The following is a 23753-nucleotide window of genomic DNA, read 5'->3' as shown; positions in this document are numbered from 1 at the left end:
AGCAGATTATCAGTCTAGGTCTGTACATGTCTCATTATCCAAATATTACAGTATTAACACCACATTTACACAGTTGTGAGCTAATGTATTGCAAAAAAATAATTTAATAGATAACTAGAGTGATAGTAGACTCACACCATGAACAAAAAATAAAAACCCGCACTCCGTCATGTTAGCAAAATTTGCACCTTTATTTCTGCAGAAAAATTGTTAAAAACCAATTGGCACAGACCTCTGACTTGCTTCACAATTGATCTTCCTTATTCATAGCTGTCTGTAATGTGCATCAAAGCTATTTAAAACACCATTCACAGCCTAAGTCTTTCCTCTGTGTCCATACTGCATAAATGGTTAATAGGTAAGTATTGCACAATGAGATCATCTCCTAAAAACTGATTGCATGCAAAAGTATGGAAGTAGTAAAAAAAAATAAAATCTTTTTTTAGTAATTTCTTACATATGTACAGTGGGGCAAAAAAGTATTTAGTCAGTCAGCAATAGTGCAAGTTCCACCACCTAAAAAGATGAGAGGCGTCTGTAATTTACATCATAGGTAGACCTCAACTATGGGAGACAAACAGAAAAAAAAATCCAGAAAATCATATTGTCTGTTTTTTTTAACATTTTATTTGCATATTATGGTGGAAAATAAGTATTTGGTCAGAAACAAAATTTCATCTCAATACTTTGTAATATATCCTTTGTTGTTGGCAATGACAGAGGTCAAACGTTTTCTGTAAGTCTTCACAAGGTTGCCACACACTGTTGTTGGTATGTTGGCCCATTCCTCCATGCAGATCTCCTCTAGAGCAGTGATGTTTTTGGCTTTTCACTTGGCAACACGGACTTTCAACTCCCTCCAAAGGTTTTCTATAGGGTTGAGATCTGGAGACTGGCTAGGCCACTCCAGGACCTTGAAATGCTTCTTACGAAGCCACTCCTTCGATGCCCTGGCGGTGTGCTTTGGATCATTGTCATGTTGAAAGACCCAGCCACGTTTCATCTTCAATGCCCTTGCTGATGGAAGGAGGTTTGCACTCAAAATCTCACGATATATGGCCCCATTCATTCTTTCATGTACCCGGATCAGTCGTCCTGGCCCCTTTGCAGAGAAACAGCCCCAAAGCATGATGTTTCCATCACCATGCTTTACAGTAGGTATGGTGTTTGATGGATGCAACTCAGTATTCTTTTTCCTCCAAACACGACAAGTTGTGTTTCTACCAAACAGTTCCAGTTTGGTTTCATCAGACCATAGGACATTCTCCCAAAACTCCTCTGGATCATCCAAATGCTCTCTAGCAAACTTCAGACGGGCCCGGACATGTACTGGCTTAAGCAATGGGACACGTCTGGCACTGCAGGATCTGAGTCCATGGTGGCGTAGTGTGTTACTTATGGTAGACCTTGTTACATTGGTCCCAGCTCTCTGCAGTTCATTCACTAGGTCCCCCCGCGTGGTTCTGGGATTTTTGCTCACCGTTCTTGTGATCATTCTGACCCCACGGGGTGGGATTTTGCGTGGAGCCCCAGATCGAGGGAGATTATCAGTGGTCTTGTATGTCTTCCATTTTCTAATTATTGCTCCCACTGTTGATTTCTTCACTACAAGCTCATTGGCTATTGCAGATTCAGTCTTCCCAGCCAGGTGCAGGGCTACAATTTTTGTTTCTGGTGTCCTTTGACAGCTCTTTGGTCTTCACCATAGTGGAGTTTGGAGTCAGACTGTTTGAGGGTGTGCACAGTTGTCTTTTTATACTGATAACAAGTTTAAACAGGTGCCATTACTACAGGTAATGAGTGGAGGAAAGAGGAGACTCTTAAAGAAGAAGTTACAGGTCTGTGAGAGCCAGAAATCTTGATTGTTTGTTTCTGACCAAATACTTATTTTCCACCATAATATGCAAAAAAAATGATAAAAAAACAGACAATGTGATTTTCTGGATTTTTTTTTCTCAGTTTGTCTCCCATAGTTGAGGTCTACCTATGATGTAAATTACAGACGCCTCTCATCTTTTTAAGTGGTGGAACTTGCACTATTGCTGACTGACTAAATACTTTTTTGCCCCACTGTATACAGTAAGTTTTTATACTCTTGATCAGTGTTTTCCATACCCTGTCCTCACGGCTGCCAACATATCATGTTTCCAAATTTCCTTAGTTTTGCACAGGTGAAAAAGAAACTGTGGCAGTTTCTGATTCCTTAATAATAATTCCATCACCTGTGCAATACTAGTGAAATTCTAAAAACATGATGTGTGGGGGACCACTAGCCAAAATCTTTTAAAAATTCTGGAGGACAGGAGAAGTCCCGACGAATAGAGAAGGGCTAACGCTGTTCCTATCTTTAAAAAAAGGAAAGAAGATAAAGCCAGGAAATTACAGGCCAGTGAGCCTTACTTCTATACCAGGAAAGATCTTTGAACAAATTAATAAACAACATGTATGTAAGTACTTTTATAAGAATACAGAAATTAACCAGATCCAGCATGGGTTTGTAGCAAACAAGTCATAACAGACTCATCTAATTTCCTTATATGATGAAATCACTGACTGGGTGGATCAGAGAAATGTGGTAGGTATAGTACATCTCAACTTCAGCAAAGCATACAATCCTTATTGAAAAAATGAGCAAGTATGGGATTGACAAGGCTACGGTTAGGTGGATTCATAGCTGGCTCAGTGATCATGCTCAAAGAGTGGTATAAATAGCTGCACATCCAATTGGAAGAGTATTTCCCGTGGGTTACCACAAGGCTTTGCCCTGGCCCCAGTGTTGTTCAATATTTTTATAAATGATCTAGATAAGGGAACTGAAGGTAAACTCATCATATTTGCTGCCAATGCAAAACTAGGAGGGATAGCTAACAATAGAGAAGATAGAGGTTCAGAAGGATCTAGGTAAGCTTTGAAAATGGGCAGTGACTACTAGAATGATACTTAACAGGGAGAAATGCAAGATTCTACATCTGATAAACGAGAAAACAGCCACACTCTCAGGTTATATCTTGCAAAAAGTGATGTATTTATTCACATTTGTTGAAACTTAAGTATATACACACACAGCAGGATAAGAAATGGAGTAACTTTTGACCATATTCCGGGTCTTTCTCAAACTGCAAGTAAACACAAACTACAATTAGTGTTATACATATAATGAGGCACGTGAAGTTAATATCTACAAATGTATATACAGCTATATTTACAATCAATGGTACATGAGTCACGTTGTAAGGGAAAAGTTCATTAGGTGCAGTAAATGCACTAAAATCCTCTCCCTGGTCTCTAGTGGATTTAGGTAATTTATGCGAAGCCATTTTAAACGAGACTAGGACCGGTGGCATGCTATTAAAATAAGTTGAGTGGTCAATTAAATGATACCTAGTGGTGGACCTGATGTGTACTGGTATAGATCACCGCCTAAAGTACTGACCTGTGTTATCGGTAGTGGATGGAAATGAAGTTAGGTCCCTGAGAGGGCTGTGGATAAAGGAAGAGGGAAGCGGAATCCCTTGTAAGAAAATGTATAATCCATATGGTAAAGTGATGGTACGGGGTGTAGGGTAGCTACCAACTTCCTCCTGTCGTGATGCTGGGGTATCCTGCTTCCTTGGGGTGTGCATGCTCATATTGGTGACAATGGTCCTATTTATAGTGCCTGCTGGTAGTAAAGCAAGGCCATGTTAGAGATAAGTGTGGAGCGCGGTGTGCGCGCTGTGCTGTCGGCGCCTGTGCTGTGAATGTTTTGAAATGGAGGCTTGGAGACTCTGACGTGACTGCGCATAACTGCGCATGCGCGGTGCGCGCTGGAAATCCGGTATGAAGCTAGCGTTATAACCCACGGCGGTAGCGCAGTGTGGGCTAGCGGTGTCTGTAGCTGAGCTGAAACTGCACACGCGCAGTACGCGCTTGTGAGACATCAGGAGTATGTAGATCCTCATTCTCCCATGTATGTAGGTGCCTGGCGTAAATCAATGGCTGGGCTGCGTGAAAGAGGCTGCTGGCTATTAGAAAAGGGGCACAGAATGTATGGTGGAGGATGATAGGGATTATGCCTGGTTGGGTTATTAAAGTGGAACCCCAATATGAGTGGTAGACAATTATGGATCGCTCCGGAGAATTTGTATAGGCCAAAATTAAATGTGAAATTAAAGAAAATGGTGGTAAATGTGGTGAAAAATATAGTGATGAAAAATAGACAAATAAACAGAAATAAAATAAAAATAAAATAAAAATAATATAAAATAAAAGTAAAAATAATAATAAGGAGAAATAATAATAAGGAAAAAGGAAAAAAATGAAGAAAAAAAAATGGAAAAAATATAAAAAAATGGAAAAATGAAAAAAGGGGGGGGAAAATAGAGCTGAAAATGCTGGAAATCATTAATATGATGGAAATTAGTACTCAAATATTGCAGGTATAGATGTACACCTGTAATGGGGTACCAGGGTAAGCGATTTAATATACTGAAAAATAAGAATGGGGAAAAGGAAAAGAAAATTATAATAATGAAGAAAATTAAAAAAAAAAATAGAAAATAAAGATAAGGATAAAATAAAAAATACAAAATAAAAAGTAATGAAAAATAAAAAATAAAAATAAAAAATAATAAAAATAAAAATAAAAAGTAAAAAATAAAAAAATAAAAATAAGAAAGAAAAAAGAGAAAATAAAAATATGAAAAATTCTGTAACTTACCCATGGCGGGTTTTGGAATATTTATTCAGGTCAGTGTGTCTGTAAGAATAAATAAAGGGTTAGAACTAAAGTAATAGCTCTAGTGCATTATGACCACACCTATCCACCACTAGGTTCGCAAATATATCTTATACACTGTACATGTATATTTCTTACATGAAAAAGTAACTAATTAATCAATCACGAAATTCTTACAGAGTATAACGGACACAGCAGTTCAACCATGTACAGTATACTAAGTTGATAGATCCAATTCCCTGTTGAGGCCCTTTGGTGTGAGGGTCTGTAATGTGTGTATCCAGTAGGCTTCCCTCTCCCTAAGTAAATTTATTGTGGTTGCCGCCCCTCCTTGGTCTCTCGACCTGTTCCACAACTTGGAATCTTACTTGTGAAACTGAATGTTTGGCTGATACAAAGTGTTCTGGAATGAGTATCCACGTTTTTTTGCACCTAATTGTGGATTTATGGCTTGATATGCAGTCGCGGACGTGTTGTGTTGTTTGGCCTACATAAATAAGGCCACAAGGGCACTTGACCACATACACCACAAAATTAGATTCGCATTTGAAGAAACCTTTTGCCTTATATCTCTTACCAGAATGGGAGTGAATGATATCCTCCCCTTTGATGATGTTTGAACAACATGCACATCCCAGGCATGGGTAAGTCCGCACCCGTTTTGAGCCAATGAAACTCTTTTTGGGTTGTTTCATTAGGCTACCAATGTCCGCCCTCACCCATTGATCCCTGAGATTTGGTGGTTTTCTTTTGCTCATAAGTGCTGGATTTTTGAAGGCTTCGATGTCTGGGTATGACCTATGGAGAAGTGGCCAGTGTTTATTAATGATATTGTAGAGTTTAGGCATTATCGGGTGGTGGGTATGTACAAAGGGAATGCGTTCAGGTTTGACTGACATATTGTGGGAGGGTGTAGGTTCCAGGGCTCTCTGTTTTTCTGTGTTTATGAGTTGTTTTGGATAATTCCTGTCTTTGAATTTGTCGGACATTTCATTAAGGCGAATTTCTAGTAGATTCTTATCGGACACAATTCTTTTAACCCTTTGGAATTGGGAGCGGGGCAGACTATTTTTAGTAGATTTTGGGTGGCAACTGGTGTACAGTAAAAGGTTATTCGAGTCAGTTGGTTTAGTGAAAATATCAGTCTCCAATTTACCTGTGTCGATTTTGATGACCATTGTATCTAGGAACGAAATTTTGGTCAAATTCCAGGTCAGGGTGAACTGGAGTTCTTACTGAATTGATGAAGTTATGAAAGGAAGATAGGCTCTCAGGAGTGCCTTCCCATAGACAAAAAATATTGTCTATGAATCTGATCCAGCTTTTGGCATGAGTTCTGAAGAGCTCATTAGTGTAAATGAAGATGCATTCGAATGCATCCTTATATGTGTTTACGTATCCTTATATGTGTTTGCGTACGCTGGTGCTACGTTCGCACCCATAGCGGTCCGGCAGGTCTGCAGATAGTACTGGTCACCAAAAAGAAAAAAAATATTGCATAAGACAATTGTCAATAGATCTAGGCAAAACTGTTGTGAGTTATGTGACAAGTCTCAGGTTTTGAGAAGGTCTTGTACTGCTTGGAGGCCCAGGGAGTGTTGTATGGATGTGTACAGACTTTTGACATGAAAGGTGGCCAGGATGCACTGTTGCGAGAGGCTGGGGAATCCTCTAATAATCTCCAAGAAGTAACTCATGTCCAAAATGAAGGATCTGGTTCGTTTTGTGAGAGGTGTAAGAATTTTCTCTACAAAGACGGATAGTGGGGACAGGATGGAATCTGTGGATGCCACTATTGGTCTGCCGGGAGGGTTAATGAGGGATTTGTGTATTTTTGGTAAGGTAAATGGAAGACCGGGGTTACAGGATATTGATTAATTAGGAAGGTTGCTGTTTTTTTTATCTATTGTGTTAGAGGTCAAGTATTTATTTAGTGTTAATTCTATCTTCCTCTTAATGTCACTAGTGGGATCATGAGTGATCCATCTATGTCTGTATGTCAGATAGTTGGTTCCTGATTTTCCTGATGTAGCCTGTTTGGTTCTTGATTACTATAGCCCCTCCTTTGTCTGCTGGTTTGATAGTTATGTACTTGTTGTTCTTGAGTGACTGTATGGCTTGTTTCTCTTGATCTGATATGTTGTTAGGTGTCGGGAAGGCCCCCTTACTGTGTTGTTCTAATACCTGGTTAATGTCCATTTGTATAAGGTCAATGTATGCCTCTGTGGCGTGGTAGCATCGTGGTGGGTTGAAACTGCTCACATTGCGTAAACCTACCATGGAAATGGAAAGTTCAGGGGTCTGGAGTGTAGCATTCCTTGCTGGCGGATCTTGTAGAAGTCCGAAATATGACTTTAGACGAATGCTACGAAAAAAGCGGTGTAAGTCTTGATCAAGTCTGAATTTATCCCAAGGTGGGGTGGGGAAAAAGGAGAGCCCCCGCTGGAGGACATTTCTGGAAGAACATTCTTTGGACAGATGAAACCAACATCAACCTCTACCAGAATGATGGAAAGAGAAAAGTATGGCGAAGGCGTGGTACAGCTCATGATCCAAAGCATACCACATAATCTGTAAAACACGGCGGAGGCAGTGTGATGGCTTGGGCATGCATGGCTGCCAGTGGCACTGGGTCACTTGTGTTTATTGATGATGTGACACAGGACAGAAGCAGCCGAATGAATTCTGAGGTATTCAGAGACATACTGTGTGCTCAGATCCAGCCAAATGCAGCAAAACTGATTGGTTGTCGCTTCATACTACAGGTGGACAATGACCCAAAACATAAAGCCAAAGCAACCCAGGAGTTTATTAAAGCAAAGAAGTGGAATATTCTTGAATGGCCAAGTCAGTCACCTGATCTCAACCCAATTGAGCCTGCATTTCACTTGTTAAAGACTAAACTTCAGACAGAAAGGCCCACGAACAAACAGCAACCGAAAACCACTGCAGTGAAGGCCTGGCAGTGCATCAAAAAGGAGGAAACACAGCATCTGGTGATGTCCATGAGTTCAACACTTCAGGCAGTCATTGCCAACAAAGGGTTTTCAACCCAAGTACTAAAAATGAACATTTTATTTAAAATTATTGAATCTGTCCAATTACTTTTGGTCGCTTTAAAAACAGGGTGGCACATGTTAAGGAGCTGAAACTCCTAAACCCTTCATCCAATTTTAATGTGGATACCCTCAAATGAAAGCTGAAAGTCTGATCTTCAACTGCATCTGAATTGTTTTGTTTAAAATTCATTGTGGTAATGTCTATAACCAAAATTAGAAAAATGTTGTCTCTGTCAAATTATATATGGACCTAACTGTACATATAATGAGGCACGTGAAGTTAATATTTACAAATGTATATACAGCTATATTTACAATCAATGGTACATGAGTCACGTTGTAAGGGAAAAGTTCATTAGGTGCAGTAAATGCACTAAAATCCTCTCCCTGGTCTCTAGTGGATTTAGGTAATTTATGGGAAGCCATTTTAAACGAGACTAGGACCGGTGGCATGCTATTAAAATAAGTTGAGTGGTCAATTAAATGATACCTAGTGGTGGACCAGATGTGTACTGGTATAGATCACCGCCTAAAGTACTGACCTGTGTTATCGGTAGTGGATGGAAATGAAGTTAGGTCCCTGAGAGGGCTGTGGATAAAGGAAGAGGGAAGCGGAATCCCTTGTAAGAAAATGTATAATCCGTATGGTAAAGTGATGGTGCGGGGTATAGGGTAGCTACCAACTTCCTCCTGTCGTGATGCTGTGGTATCCTGCTTCCTTGGGGTGTGCGTGCTCATATTGGTGACAATGGTCCTATTTATAGTGCCTGCTGGTAGTAAAGCAAGGCCATGTTAGAGATAAGTGTGGAGTGCGGTGTGTACGCTGTGCTGTCGGCGCCTGTGCTGTGAATGTTTTGAAATGGAGGCTTGGAGACTCTGACGTGACTGCGCATAACTGCGCATGCGCGGTGCGTGCTGGAAATCCGGTATGAAGCTAGCGTTATAACCCACGGCGGTAGCGCAGTGTGGGCTAGCGGTGTCTGTAGCTGAGCTGAAACTGCACACGCGCAGTACGCGCTTGTGAGACATCAGGAGTATGTAGATCCTCATTCTCCCATGTATGTAGGTGCCTGGTGTAAATCAATGGCTGGGCTGCGTGAAAGAGGCTGCTGGCTATTAGAAAAGGGGCACAGAATGTATGGTGGAGGATGATAGGGATTATGCCTGGTTGGGTTATTAAAGTGGAACCCCAATATGAGTGGTAGACAATTATGGATCGCTCCGGAGAATTTGTATAGGCCAAAATTAAATGTGAAATTAAAGAAAATGGTGGTAAATGTGGTGAAAAATATAGTGATGAAAAATAGACAAATAAACAGAAATAAAATAAAAATAAAATAAAAATAATATTATATAAAAGTAAAAATAATAATAAGGAGAAATAATAATAAGGAAAAAGGAAGAAAATGAAAAAAAAAAAATGGAAAAAATATAAAAAAATGGAAAAATGAAAAAAAGGGGGGGGGGAAATAGAGCTGAAAATGCTGGAAATCATTAATATGATGGAAATTAGTACTCAAATATTGCAGGTATAGATGTACACCTGTAATGGGGTACCAGGGTAAGCGATTTAATATACTGAAAAATAAGAATGGGAAAAGGAAAAGAAAATTATAATAATGAAGAAAATTATAATAATGAGGAAAATTATAATAAAGAAAATTATAATAATGAAGAAAATTAAAAAAAAATAAAATCTACTATATAAAGCTGAATGTGTGTATGTGTGTATGTGTGTATGTATGTCCGGGATTGGCATCTGCACCGTCGCAGCTACAGCCACAAAATTTTGCACAGTCACATGTCTGGACCCCGAGAGCGTCATAGGCGAAATGTGAGGTGTGAGGCGAAATTTTAACCCCGCGCGTTCCAATTCACCAAACAATTTTGCCCCTATCTACATAATGGGGAAAAAAGTGAAAGGAAAAGTGTTGGAAGCATCGCAGCTACAGCAACAAAATTTTGCACAGTCACACGTCTGGACCCTGAAAGCGTCATAGGCTATGTTGTGAGGTGAAATTTTAACCCCGCGCTTTCCAATTCACCAAACAATTTTGCCCCTATCTACATAATGGGGAAAAAAGTGAAAGGAAAAGTGTTGGAAGCGTCGCAGCTACAGCAACAAAATTTTGCACAGTCACATGTCTGGACCCTGAGAGCGTCATAGGCTACGTTGTGAGGTGAAATTTTAACCCTGCGCTTTCCAATTCACCAAACAATTTTGCCCCTATCTACATAATGGGGAAAAGTGAAAGGAAAAGTGTTGGAGGCAAATTGACAGCTGCCAGATGTGAACAAGGGGGACTTAAAGAATGAGAGTGATGGCGCCAAACAGTATATACCGATCAGTTGCTAAGGTGGGGCCCCGACATGAGATACCCACCACACACGAGGATATGAACACACACACAAAATGCGCCACACACTACCACGTGCTTGAACACATATACCACCCTCAGCACACATTTCACCACGCATACACCAACCTCGCCACATAAAAGTCGAAACACAAAAGTCGCCGCTCAAAACTCACCACGCGCAAAACTCACCACATGCAAAAACTAGGCTCACGCAAAACTCGCCACAAGTGCAAAACTCACCTCATGGAAAACTCGCCACACGCAAAACTTGCACACGCGGAAAAATTGCCACATGCACAAAATTTGCAACACATGCAAAAGCTGCCTCACACAAAACTTTCACATACTCAAAAGGCACCAGACATAAAACTCACCACGCGCAAAACTCGCCATGCGCAAAACTTGCTGCACACAACTTGCTACACTAACCTGTAACATGCAACTCGACACACAAAAAGTTGCTACACGCATGTTGCCACACAAAACTCATCTCACAAAAGTCGCTACATGCATGTCGCCACACACAACTCAACACACACAACTTGACAGACGAAACTCGCCCTAAAACACACACAAGTCTGGTATTAGCCTTCAAAAATAAAAATCTGATTAATAAGCAGACAAACTACAAGAGCAACAAATGTACCATATAGGAAATACAGCAGCTGTCAGTCACATGACCTGTCTATTATGTGTATGTGTGAGCTAATATATACTGCCAGGGGGAGGGCTTCCTGTTGGCTGGGGATTTATCAGGCTGCCAATTTATCTTACAAATACTGAGGTAAAAATACTGAGCAAATAACGTGTTAACGAGGTCTAATACAGGAGATCACACAGGTATAAACTATATACAGGGGAGATGACACACAGATATATACTATATACAGGAGAGATGACACACAGGTATATACTATATAGAGGAGGAGATGACATACAGGTACATACTATATACAGGAGGAGATGACATACAGGTATATACTATATACAGGAGGAGATGACACACAGGTATATACTATATACAGGAACAGATTACCTACAGGTATATACTATATACAGGAGGAAATGACATACAGGTATATGCTATATATAGAAGATGACATACAGGTATATACTATATACAGGAGGAGATGACACACAGATATATACTATATACAGGGGAGATGACACACAGGTATATACTATATACAGGAGGAGATGACATACAGGTATATACTATATATAGAAGGAGATGACATACAGGTATATACTATATATAGGAGGAGAAGAACATACAGGTATATACTATATATAGGAGGAGATGACATACAGGTATATACTATATATAGGAGGAGATGACATACAGGTATATACTATATACAGGGGAGATGACATACAGGTTTATACTATATACAGGAGATGACATACAGGTGTATACTATATATAAGGGAGATGACAAACATGTATATACTGATGTGAAAATGAGAGGTGTGAGGTGAAAATGAAAAGGTGTGAGTGCAAAATGAGAGGAGTGAGGGAAAATAGTGTAGTGATCGGAAAATGACAGATGTGAGGTCGAAATGACAAGTGTTAGGGGGGAATGAGAGGAGTGAGGGAGAAAATGAGAGGTGTGAGGGAGAAAATGAGAGATGTGAGGGGGAAAATTAAAGATGTGATTGGGAAAATGAGAGGCGTGATGGGAAAATAAGAGAAGTGAGGTGCTATAACTAACCACAGATATTTACTATGCCCAGGCAACGCCGGGCTCTTCAGCTAGTAGAAAATAAAGATAAGGATAAAATAAAAAATAAACAGTAATGAAAAATAAAAAATAAAAATAAAAAATAATAAAAATAAAAAAATAAAAAGTAAAAAATAAAAAATAAGAAAGAAAAAAGAGAAAATAAAAATATGAAAAATTCTGTAACTTACCCATGGCGGGTTTTGGAATATTTATTCAGGTCAGTGTGTCTGTAAGAATAAATAAAGGGTTGGAACTAAAGTAATAGCTCTAGTGCATTATGACCACACCTATCCACCACTAGGTTCACAAATATATCTTATACATGTATATTTCTTATATAAAAAAGTAATTAATTAATCAATCACGAAATTCTTACAGAGTATAACGGACACAGCAGTTCAACCATGTACAGAATACTAAGTTGATAGATCCTTAGTTTCCTTAGTTATGCACAGGTGAAAAAGAAACTGTGGCAGTTTCTGATTCCTTAATAATAATTCCATCACCTGTGCAATACTAGTGAAATTCTAAAAACATGATGTGTGGGGGACCACTAGCCAAAATCTTTTAAAAATTCTGGAGGACAGGAGAAGTCCCAGACGATTGGAGAAGGGCAAACGCTGTTCTTATGTTTAAAAAAAGGAAAGAAGATAAAGCCAGGAAATTACAGGCCAGTGAGCCTTACTTCTATACCAGGAAAGATCTTTGAACAAATTAATAAACAACATGTATGTAAGTACTTTTATAAGAATACAGAAATTAACCAGAGCCAGCATGGGTTTGTAGCAAACAAGTCATGACAGACTAATCTAATTTCCTTATATGATGAAATCACTGACTGGGTGGATCAGAGAAATGTGGTAGGCATAGTACATCTCAACTTCCGCAAAGCATACAATCCTTATTGAAAAAATGAGCAAGTATGGGATTGACAAGGCTACGGTTAGGTGGATTCATAGCTGGCTCAGTGATCATGCTCAAAGAGTGGTATAAATAGCTGCACATCCAATTGGAAGAGTATTTCCCGTGGGTTACCACAAGGCTTTGCCCTGGCCCCAGTGTTGTTCAATATTTTTATAAATGATCTAGATAAGGGAACTGAAGGTAAACTCATCATATTTGCTGCCAATGCAAAACTAGGAGGGATAGCTAACAATAGAGAAGACAGAGGTTCAGAAGGATCTAGGTAAGCTTCAAAAATGGGCAGTGACTACTAGAATGATACTTAACAGGGAGAAATGCAAGATTCTACATCTGATAAACGAGAAAACAGCCGCACTCTCAGGTTATATCTTGCAAAAAGTGATGTATTTATTCACATTTGTTGAAACTTAAGTATATTCACACACAGCAGGATAAGAAATGGAGTAACGTTTCGACCCTATTCCGGGTCTTTCTCAAACTGCAAGTAAACACAAACTACAATTAGTGTTATATACATATAATGAGGCACGTGAAGTTAATATTTACAAATGTATATACAGCTATATTTACAATCAATGGTACATGAGTCACGTTGTAAGGGAAAAGTTCATTAGGTACAGTAAATGCACTAAAATCCTCTCCCTGGTCTCTAGTGGATTTAGGTAATTTATGGGAAGCCATTTTAAACGAGACTAGGACCGGTGGCATGCTATTAAAATAAGTTGAGTGCTCAATTAAATGATACCTAGTGGTGGACCTGATGTGTACTGGTATAGATCACCGCCTAAAGTACTGACCTGTGTTATCGGTAGTGGATGGAAATGAAGTTAGGTCCCTGAGAGGGCTGTGGATAAAGGAAGAGGGAAGCGGAATCCCTTGTAAGAAAATGTATAATCCATATGGTAAAGTGATGGTACGGGGTGTAGGGTAGCTACCAACTTCCTCCTGTCGTGATGCTGGGGTATCCTGCTTCCTTGGGGTGTGCGTGCTCATATTGGTGACAATGGTCCTATTTATAGTGCCGGCCAGCAGTAAAGCAAGGCCATGGTAAAGAGAGGTGTGGAGCACGGTGTGCGCGCTGTGCTGTCGGTGCCTGTGCTGTGAATGTTTTGAAATGGAGGCTTGGAGCCTCTGACGTGACTGCGCATAACTGCGCATGCGCGGTGCACGCTGGAACTCCGGTATGAAGCTAGCGTTATAACCCACGGCGGCTGCGCAGTGTGGGTTGCGGTGTCTGTAGCTGAGCTGAAACTGCGCATGCCCAGTGCGCGCTTGTGAGACGTCAGGAGTATGTGGATCCTCATTCTCCCATGTATATGGGTGCCTGGCGTAAATCAATGGCTGGGCTGCGTGAAAGAGGCTGCTGGCTATTAGAAAAGGGGCACAGATTGTATGGTTGAGGTTGATAGGGATTATGCCTGGTTGGGTTATTAAAGTGGAACCCCAATATGAGAGGTCGACAATTATGGATCGCTCCGGAGAATTTGTACAGACCAAAATTAAATGTGAAATTAAAGAAAATGGTGGTAATAATGAAAAAATTTTAGTAATGAAAAATATAGTGATGAAAAATAGAAAAATAAAGAGAAATAAAATTAAAATAAAATAAAAATAATATAAAATAAAAGTAAAAATAATAATAAGGAGAAATAATAATAATAAGGAAAAAGTAAAAAAAAAAGAAAAAAATGGAAACAATGTAAAAAATATAAAAAAATGGAAAAATGAATAAAGGGGGGGAAATAGAGCTGAAAATGCTGGAAATCATTAATATGATGGAAATTATTACTCAAATATTGCAGGTATAGATGTACACCTGTAGTGGGGTACCAGGGTAAGCAATTTAATATACTGAAAATTAAGACTGGGGAAAAGGAAAAGAAAATTATAATAATGAAGTAAATTATAATAATGAGGAAAATTATAATAGAGAAAATTATAATAATGAAGAAAATTAAAATAAAATAAAATAGAAAATAAAGATAAGGATACAATTTAAAAAAAATTAATGAAAAAAATAAATAAATAAATAAATAAATAAAAATAATAAAAATAAAAATAAAAAGTAAAAAATAAAAAATAAAAAGGAAAAAAAGAGAAAATAAAAATATGAAAAATTCTGTAACTTACCCATGGCGGGTTTTGGAATATTTAGTCAGGTCAGTGTGTCTGTAAGAATAAATATAGGGTTAGAACTAAAGTAATAGCCCTAGTGCATTATGACCACACCTATCCACCACTAGGTTCACAAATATATCTTATACATGTATATTTCTTACATAAAAAAGTAACTAATTAATCAATTACGAAATTCTTACAGAGTATAACGGACACAGCAGTTCAACCATGTACAATATACTAAGTTGATAGATCCAATTCCCTGTTGAGGCCCTTTGTTGTGAGGGTCTGTAATGTGTGTATCCAGTAGGCTTCCCTCTCCCTAAGAAAATTTATTGTGGTTGCCGCCCCTCCTTGGTCTCTCGACCTGTTCCACAACTTGGAATCTTACTTGTGAAACTGAATGTTTGGCTGATATAAAGTGTTCTGGAATGGGTAACCACGTTTTTTTGCACCTAATTGTGGATTTATGGCTTGATATGCGGTCGCGGACGTGTTGTGTTGTTTGGCCTACATAAATAAGGCCGCATGGGCACTTGACCACATACACCACAAAATTAGATTCGCATGTGAAGAAACCTTTTGCCTCATATCTCTTACCAGAATGGGGGTGAATGACATCCTCCCCTTTGATAATGTTTGAACAACATGCACATCCCAGGCATGGGTAAGTCCCCACCCGTTTTGAGCCAATGAAACTCTGGGTTGTTTCATTAGGCTACCAATGTCCGCCCTCACTCATTGATCCCTGAGATTTGGTGGTTTTCTTTTGCACATAAGTGCTGGATTTTTGAGGGCTTCAATGTCAGGATATGACCTATGGAGAAGTGGCCAGTGTTTATTAATGATATTGTAGAGTTTAGGCATTATCGGGTGGTGGGTATGTACAAAGGGAATGCGTTCAGGTTTGACTGACGTATTGCGGGAGGGTGTACGTTCCAGGGCTTTCTGTTTTTCAGTTGTTTAGGAGTTGTTCTGGATAATTATTATTATTATTATTTATTTATATAGCACCATTGATTCCATGGTGCTGTACATGAGAATGGGTTACATACAAGTTACAGATATCACTTACAGTAAAACCAACAATTATAGACTGATATAGAGGGGCGAGGACCCTGCCCTTGCGGGCTTACATTCTACAGGATTATGGGGAAGGAGACAGTAGGTTGAGGGTTGCAGGAGCTCCGGTGTTGGTGAGGCGGTAGCTTCAGTAGTGGTGAGGAGGCAGCGGGGTCAGTGCAGGCTGTAGGCTTTCCTGAAGAGGTGGGTTTTCAGGTTCCGTCTGAAGGATCCGAATGTGGTTGATAGTCGGATGTGTTGGGGCAGAGAATTCCAGAGGATGGGGGATATTCGGGAGAAGTCTTGGAGGTGATTGGATGAGGAGTGAATAAGTGTGGAGGAGACAAAGAGGTCTGCTCCTCGAAGCGTTTGGATAATGCCTGTCTTTGAATTTGTCGGACATTTCATTAAGGCGAGTTTCTAGTAGATTCTTATCAGACACAATTCTTTTAACCCTTTGGAATTGGGAGCGGGGCAGACTATTTTTAGTAGATTTTGGGTGGCAACTGGTGTACAGTAAAAGGTTATTCAAGTCAGTTGGTTTAGTGAAAATATCAGTCTCCAATTTACCTGTGTCGATTTTGATGACCATTGTATCTAGGAACGAAATTTTGGTCAAATTCCAGGTCAGTGTGAACTGGAGTTCAGGTCTTACTGAATTGATGAAGTTATGAAAGGAAGATAGGCTCTCAGGGGTGCCTTCCCATAGACAAAAAATATAATCTATGAATCTGATCCAGCTTTTGGCATGAGTTCTGAAGAGCTCATTATTGTAAATGATTCTACATCTGGGCAAGAAAGACAAAAATTACGTCTATAGAATGGGAGTAATAGAATTAAGCAATAGCATGTGTGAAAAATAACTGGGTATACTTGTCTAGATTACATTAATTATTCGCCTCTACTACTCCTTGCTCAGACCTCATCTGGAATACTGTGTCCAGTTCTGGGCACCACACTTTAAAACAGACATTGAAAAACTAGAGCAAGTTCACAGAAGAGCTACCAGGATAATAACTGTCTACAAATATCTGGAAGGATGTCACAGTATAGAGGGTTCATCCTTATTCTCATCTGCACATTAAAACTCAAGAAGCAATGGAATGAAACTGAAAAAGAAAAGATACAGATTAGTTATTAGAAAAAAACTTTTACAGTGAGGGCAAACAGGCTGGAATAGGCTGCTATGAGAGGTGGTGAGTTCTCCTTTAATGTAAGTCTTCAAGCAGAGGCTGGACAGACATTTGCCTGAGATGGTTTAGTGAATCCTGCATTGCGCAGGGAGTAGGACATGATGACCCTGGAGGTCCCTTCCAACTCTAACATTCTCTGATAAAATGATTCTAAGTGAAAAAAAAAAAGGTACAGATCATACAAAATTTTAGGCCATACCCTTAAACACATTCCTAGCCACATCTATTTACCATGGCCACATAAACATTAGAAAGTGATGAATGAATGATATGAGGATATATATTTTTGTATAATTATTGGACAACCATTATTTTCTCAGTGACCAATATTTTTTCAATAACAGTCCTAAACATTCCATCCATGAAGTCTTTCAGTTTCTTAATCTATTCATGATCATCTTTGTGGGCAGCACCAACCACAGCCTCCCAGACACTGTTCAGAGAGATGATTGTTTTATTTTATTATAAATCTACCATTTAAGAAGAGCCTACAAGTCCTCATCAGTGTTTTGGTCTGGTAAGGAAGGGGACATGTCATTATTTTCTCATCTTTATGAAGACCTTTACTCTCTATGTAAGGAAAAGAGCTAGACTCGGCATGCTTTATCCGAGACGGATCTGAAACCACCGATGCTGTCACCCAAGTTGCAAGGGGAAGAGTTTAGTTTCCCTGACCAACCCTTGAACCCAGAACGAGGGGGAGTGGATGGGATAAAAGGGCGGCAATGCGTGGGAAAGCAGGCAGTGGCGACAGGAAGTAGCAGAGCGCAGACACTAAGTGTTAGGTTCCCTGCGCTGCAGTGTCAGGAGAAAGCAGGCCCAAATAATAGGGGCCCGCAGGTGACTGCCAGACACTACTGACGGGGATGCATCCAGAGACCGCTGTCCCTGCCTACTTCCGTGACACCGCTTAGCGTGACTTTCCCCCATGACCAGGCCCTGATTTGTGCACTCCCAAATAGGGAAACCAGGCCGCACGCAGAGTGTGGCTGTCTGATCTACCTGCTCCCATACACTTGCGGGCAGTGCTGGCCGTGAACAAGAAGGACTGCTCCCCTCCCGGGTTTTCTTCCTCAGAATGCAGGGTCTGCAACCAGACATCAAAGGATCACTGATGATATAGTGGAATTTAATGATTTATTTGTCCCCACCACCTATTATGTTCCTCGGAATATGGTTATATGTTAATTTTGCTGTGTTATGCACAGGTTATCATTTTGATGAGATGGATTATCGAGCCAAAGAAAAAGCATGGCTCAACCAACTGGATCAGACCTTCGGTACTAGTGGGGCGAATGCACAGCAATGTGATGACTTGAGATGTGATGATAAACTGGCCACCATTAAAAATTCTCTGCTCAAATGTTCCAGATTATGGTGGAACAGATTTTTTGGGGAGAAATATGTAGCTAATAGTATTATTCCCAGGGGACTGAGGGTCCATGTGATTCCTACTTTTCCCGTTGATGATGACTGATTTGTTAAGAAGTGGGAGGAGGTATGCAATTTGTGTTCGGCTACTCTCATGCAGCTTTTGATTGATTTAAATATGAAAAGTATCAATGAATTGGATAAAATAATAGATGAGACACAGGTCATCTTAGAGGTTGATTGTTCTAAAGAAAAACCACAACACTTTGATATTGACTTGGAGAAATCCCTGGATGCCCAAGCTAAAAAAAATTCAGGATAATCAACTCTCTAAATATAGCAGGGACCTCAAGGATTACCAAACCAATAGAGTGTATTTATTGAGGAAAACCAATACCAATCTACTCCATTCACCATCAAATATTTCGCTATCATCCTTGAGTGAACAGTCTGATATGTCTACCTCCTCGAAAACTACAGGACTGCGGGATCACACCTATCATCCATATAGGAGACAACAAAATCAGTTATCTGATTCTGGGAGAAGAGATAATCGTGTGATTAACTTAAGTCAACATGTACTTTCCCCTTCTGATGTTTCACTCTTGGGTAGGGTGTCTTTCCTTCTCACCTTCTTCTGAATATGATACGTTCATCACTGTGAAGGACTTACATTTGTTCGCTAGATCATTGCTATTGAGACGCCATTTTTTTGACAATGATAGTTATGTACTGTTTCCCACAGAAGACGAGCAGAATGCATTAAGAGCATTGGAGGAGTTGGCGGTGGAGCATACTAATGATGGAGGTAAGGTGCCTCCTTCCATTCGTCAATGTTCGACTAAGTTTCCCCCTCTGGCTACATGTTCCAGTATTGAACTGTTCGTCCTGGTGGTTACTCAGGAATTATGTCAGATTCCCAGGTACAGTCGATTTGATTATCTGACTAGATAGGAATGTACTCGACTGAAATATTTTCAAAATTTTAATGTGGTGCTGAAGTCGGCTGACAAGGGTGGTAATGTTGTCCTGTGGCCAACAATGCTATATGAAAAGGAAGCTTTTCGCCAGCTTAATAACAACATCTGTTATAAAAAACTGATATACAATCCATTGGGTGCCTATTCCGGCCAACTGGTTACTATCATAAAGAGGGCATTACAGGACGTCATTATCACCAGGGAGCTGGCTTCAGCACTACATGTGAATGAGCCCACAATAGCTACACTGCATCTCCTCCCTAAGATCCATAAGAACATTGAGTCACCACCAGAGCGACCTATTTCAGGTCGGGAAGGCTTTCTGGAACATGTTAACCGGTGGATAGATTTCCACCTCCAACCGCTTGTATCTGCTCTTCCATCATACTTAAAGGATACAGGGGAATTATTGCGCAGGGTCGACGGCCTGTGTCTTGAGGGTGAATCTCTACTAGTTTCAGCAGATGTGGATTCCCTCTCTACAAATATTAAACATAAGGATGGGATTGCGGCTGTTACATTTTTCTTAGAAACATCGATATTATCGATTGGTTTGAGGGGACTCCTGCTGGAGTTCGCCCTTATGCACAATTTCTTTGTGTTCAAGGGGTCCTTCTACCTGCAGCTCCAGGGGACAGCCATGGGGGCGGCCTTCACGCCGATCTATGCTAATCTGTTCTTGGGGCTGTGTGAGAGGGACCTCTTTCTGTCAGACAGGCTGCCGTCGATGTGCAATGTCCCCTTTTGGATATGGTACATCGACGACATCCTCTTTGTCTGGCAGGGCGCGGCCGTCAACCTTGAGCAATTCATCAGGTGTCTCAATGGCAATGATCTCAACATCACACTCACTTGTGAGTGGGATATGACCAAGATTAGTTTCTTGGATTTCATGATCCGTAAGGACCATGAGGAGAATATTAAGACGGATATCTTTCGGAAGGCAACCTCTACCAATACATTATTGCATACCTCTTCTTGCCATCCCCGCCATATGGTCTCATCTATACCCGTGTGACAGGTCCTCCGCCTGCATCGTATCTGCTCGACTGATTGACTTTGAAAGGCAGGCGGCAGAGCTTAAGACATGGTTCCTGGAACGTGGCTATGGAGACGTATTATTAAGAAAGCATATCACAGAGCTAAATACTCTAGTCATAATCATCTGCTATACAAGCAACGGGAATGGGGGACCAATGGCAGGGAGGGCAAACTTAGGTTTATTACAACCTTTCACCCACAGTCGGATAAAGTGAGATCTGCACTAACCAAGGATTGGCTGATCCTGCAAGTGGACCATAGTATTGGGAAGTTTCTCCCAGAGAGACCACTAATTACATCCAGGCATGCCAAAAATTTATGGAACCACCTAACAAGAAGTCATTACACGGGACAGGGTAAAAAGACGTTCTTGGACATGGTTCCGGTCAGGGGTGGTTGTGTCCCGTGTGATCGCTGCATTGCATGCCCCAATATTGACAGATGTAACTCTCCAATCCAGATGGTACAAGGAATTTTAATATTAAAAAAAGGATTACCTGCACTACTAGATTTATCCTCTATTATGCTACATGCCCTTGTGGACTTATCTACATAGGCATGACAACAAGACAATTTAAAGTCCGGATTAGGGAGCATGTCTTGGGGGTCCAGGCCGCAGCGACCCATGAGGATGCGACTACACTTAAGACCATTCCAAGGCACTTAAAGTCATTTCATCAATGTGATAGCACTCTATTAAGGGTGCGGGGCATTGATGCACTTGATATTGACATTTGAGGAGGGAATCTATCCAAGCGTCTTGGCCAGTTGGAAACACGCTGGATTTGGATCCTCAATACCATCTATCCACTGGGTTTAAATGAAAATATTAGTTTTGCATAATTTCTCTAGCCATCTAGTTGCTATGCATTGATGTATTCCCGCATCATTGCTTTTACTATTTTGTTTTAATTCTTATGTTTTTGTTTAGGTGATCCATATATGTTTTGAGGTCTGGGAGTTGCTCCACATCTGTGATCCTTTTGCATCTCTACAGAGGAAGTCAACTTCTATCACTTCTATCACTAACTTTTGTTGCATATATTACTGCATGTATGCTATTGTGGAGGTGTGCACATTGTAATACATATGTAAGTCTCTGGGGAGTTTTAGTGCATGACCGTGTGGTCTACATGTATATACTTGTATATCGATTACTATGGTATAAATTTGGGCATCATTGATATTTTATGATATTACATGATTGTATTATAGTTCTTTATTGAGTGACATGTCCCATATAAATCAATGGCTGTATGAATATTATTTGTTATTCTGCATTCATGTATGTTCCAATTTCTGACTGCATGTCTGTTTTAGCATTGCTTATTGCTTTATGGAATACACTTTTGGGGATATATATGTATTTATAACGGTTACCCTGGCAATGTTATCACCTTCATTCTGGTTAATTGTAGTAATGTATATGAGCTATATGGGTATATCTGTATCTGTAACGCTCATTATGAGTAGATGTGTGTTTTATTATAGATGGATTTGTGCATATGTATACATATATATGTGGTTCTACGTGTTTATTTGGACTATGTTACTATCTCCACCATGATTTGCAGAAATATATATGCAGTGTACACTATATTAACCTGGTATGCATATCAGTATATTTTGCTGAATGATAAATATATGCAATATTAGACTAATACCCACACAGTTATTAAGTATAGATGGCTTTAATAGTTGAGATCTGTGGGTACTGCGTGGATATGCTTTGCCAGTAAGTTAGTCCACATTAAATATGGCTCCTCTGTATCTTCTATCACGGTGCTCATGCGCTATGGTGCCTTGCGGTCCGCCTATGTGTGACTCAGTGGTGTGCCGACTTCCAGATCACGTGGGGCCCCACGTGTTTCCGGGCGCCGAATGCCTGGCTGTACGCAGTCTAGCGGATGCGGCACAGTCCATGACAGTGTGACACTTCATGCAACTTCCGGATATCAACTATTTAAGGAAAGTGCCCAGCTCTAGCCACACGCCCCCTGAGGTAGATGCCATTACCGAAACGCGCGACGGGGTGGGCGGGTGACCTCTGGAGATTGTTCCATCTACTACAAGGTATTACCCGTATTTTTCTGACCATAAGACGCACTTTTTTTCCTCCAAATTTGGGAGGAAAGTGTGGGTGCGTCTTATGGTAGGGAAGTAGCATGTGGGGAGGGGGGCAGCAGCGAGTGAGATCGCAATGATATCCCACTTTAGGAGGCAGAAAAATGTCCCCACTGCGGGAATCAGCTGCTGGGGAAACCATGTGATCCCGATGATTAAGTGCAGTGAATATTCATTAGCTACTCCCCGCCCACCTATCAGCTGTGTGGTGAGCCAGGAGCAGCAAATGAATACTACACTTAAGCAGCGACACACATGGATTCCTCAGTGCTGATTCCTGCAGCAGCTGGGGGGATCTGTGTGTCCGGGGGAGGAGGAGGCAGCAGCAGCAGGGTTCGGGGGAGAGGAGATCGCTGGTACCTTCCTGGGCTGGAGCTGAGTGCTGTGCAGTGTGCACAAGGAGGACCTGTGATGATGTCAGAAGTGGGCGGGCTGGAGCATCACATGGCAGCACAGAGCCCTCCCTCTTCTTGACATCATCACAGGTCCTTCAGACTCCAACACTAGAATCTGCTGGCTTCCATTACCTGTGCTGTGGAAAGGCAACAAGAGGGAGGGCTCTGTGTGTGCAGTCATGGGATGCTTTTACCTCACCACAGTGGCTGGCTGCCACAATTAAGAGGTTAGTCTTTCCAAAATACAATAAAGCACTCTGCCACTCCTTTAGTGAACTATAACTCCCAGCATGTCATAGGATCTGCAGGACATGCTGGGAGTTATAGTTCTCCCATGAGATTTTAAAGCAGCACTCCAGTGTTATTTTGCAGTGCTGGAGTGGTGCTTTCAATATCAGCCCTGCGCCCCCATTCTTATACTCACCCTCCAGCGTCTTCATATAGTACTTCACAGACACCACACTGGTCCCGCAGCTTCCAACATAATAACATACTATTATATATAATAACACCACATATAATAGTATGTTGTTTATGTTATTAAATATTTTACCACATTTTTTTGCTTCAAATATTTTTTTCCCTATTTTCCACCTCTAAAACCTGGGTGCGCCTTATCGTCCGGTGCATCTTATAGTCCGAAAAATACGGTATTTGTACATTATGATGTAATTACTTTTGATCGC

The 23753-nt window shown here is 40.5% G+C and overlaps 1 long non-coding RNA gene across 4 annotated transcripts; it reads right to left on the bottom strand.

Annotated features, from left to right (window-relative positions):
• Positions 1–2993: 2993 nt before the first annotated feature.
• Positions 2994–23077, bottom strand: LOC138649438 (uncharacterized). 4 transcript variants are annotated; one of them, XR_011315315.1, is made up of 8 exons: positions 23033–23077; positions 14914–14952; positions 13581–13627; positions 12048–12086; positions 8319–8365; positions 4700–4738; positions 3434–3480; positions 2994–3116 (listed from the first exon to the last, which is right to left on the bottom strand). It is a non-coding gene; the product is annotated as an uncharacterized lncRNA (long non-coding RNA). The 4 variants fall into 4 exon arrangements; XR_011315314.1 differs by lacking the exon at positions 13581–13627 and adding an exon at positions 13179–13261; XR_011315313.1 differs by lacking the exons at positions 8319–8365; positions 13581–13627 and adding an exon at positions 13209–13261.
• Between the last annotated feature and the right edge of the window lie 676 nt (positions 23078–23753).

This window comes from Ranitomeya imitator, chromosome 9 (assembly GCF_032444005.1).
Source record: "Ranitomeya imitator isolate aRanImi1 chromosome 9, aRanImi1.pri, whole genome shotgun sequence".
Lineage (NCBI taxonomy): Eukaryota > Metazoa > Chordata > Amphibia > Anura > Dendrobatidae > Ranitomeya > Ranitomeya imitator.
Note: the sequence above shows the minus strand (reverse complement) of the source record. Positions and strands in the feature narration are given on the sequence as shown.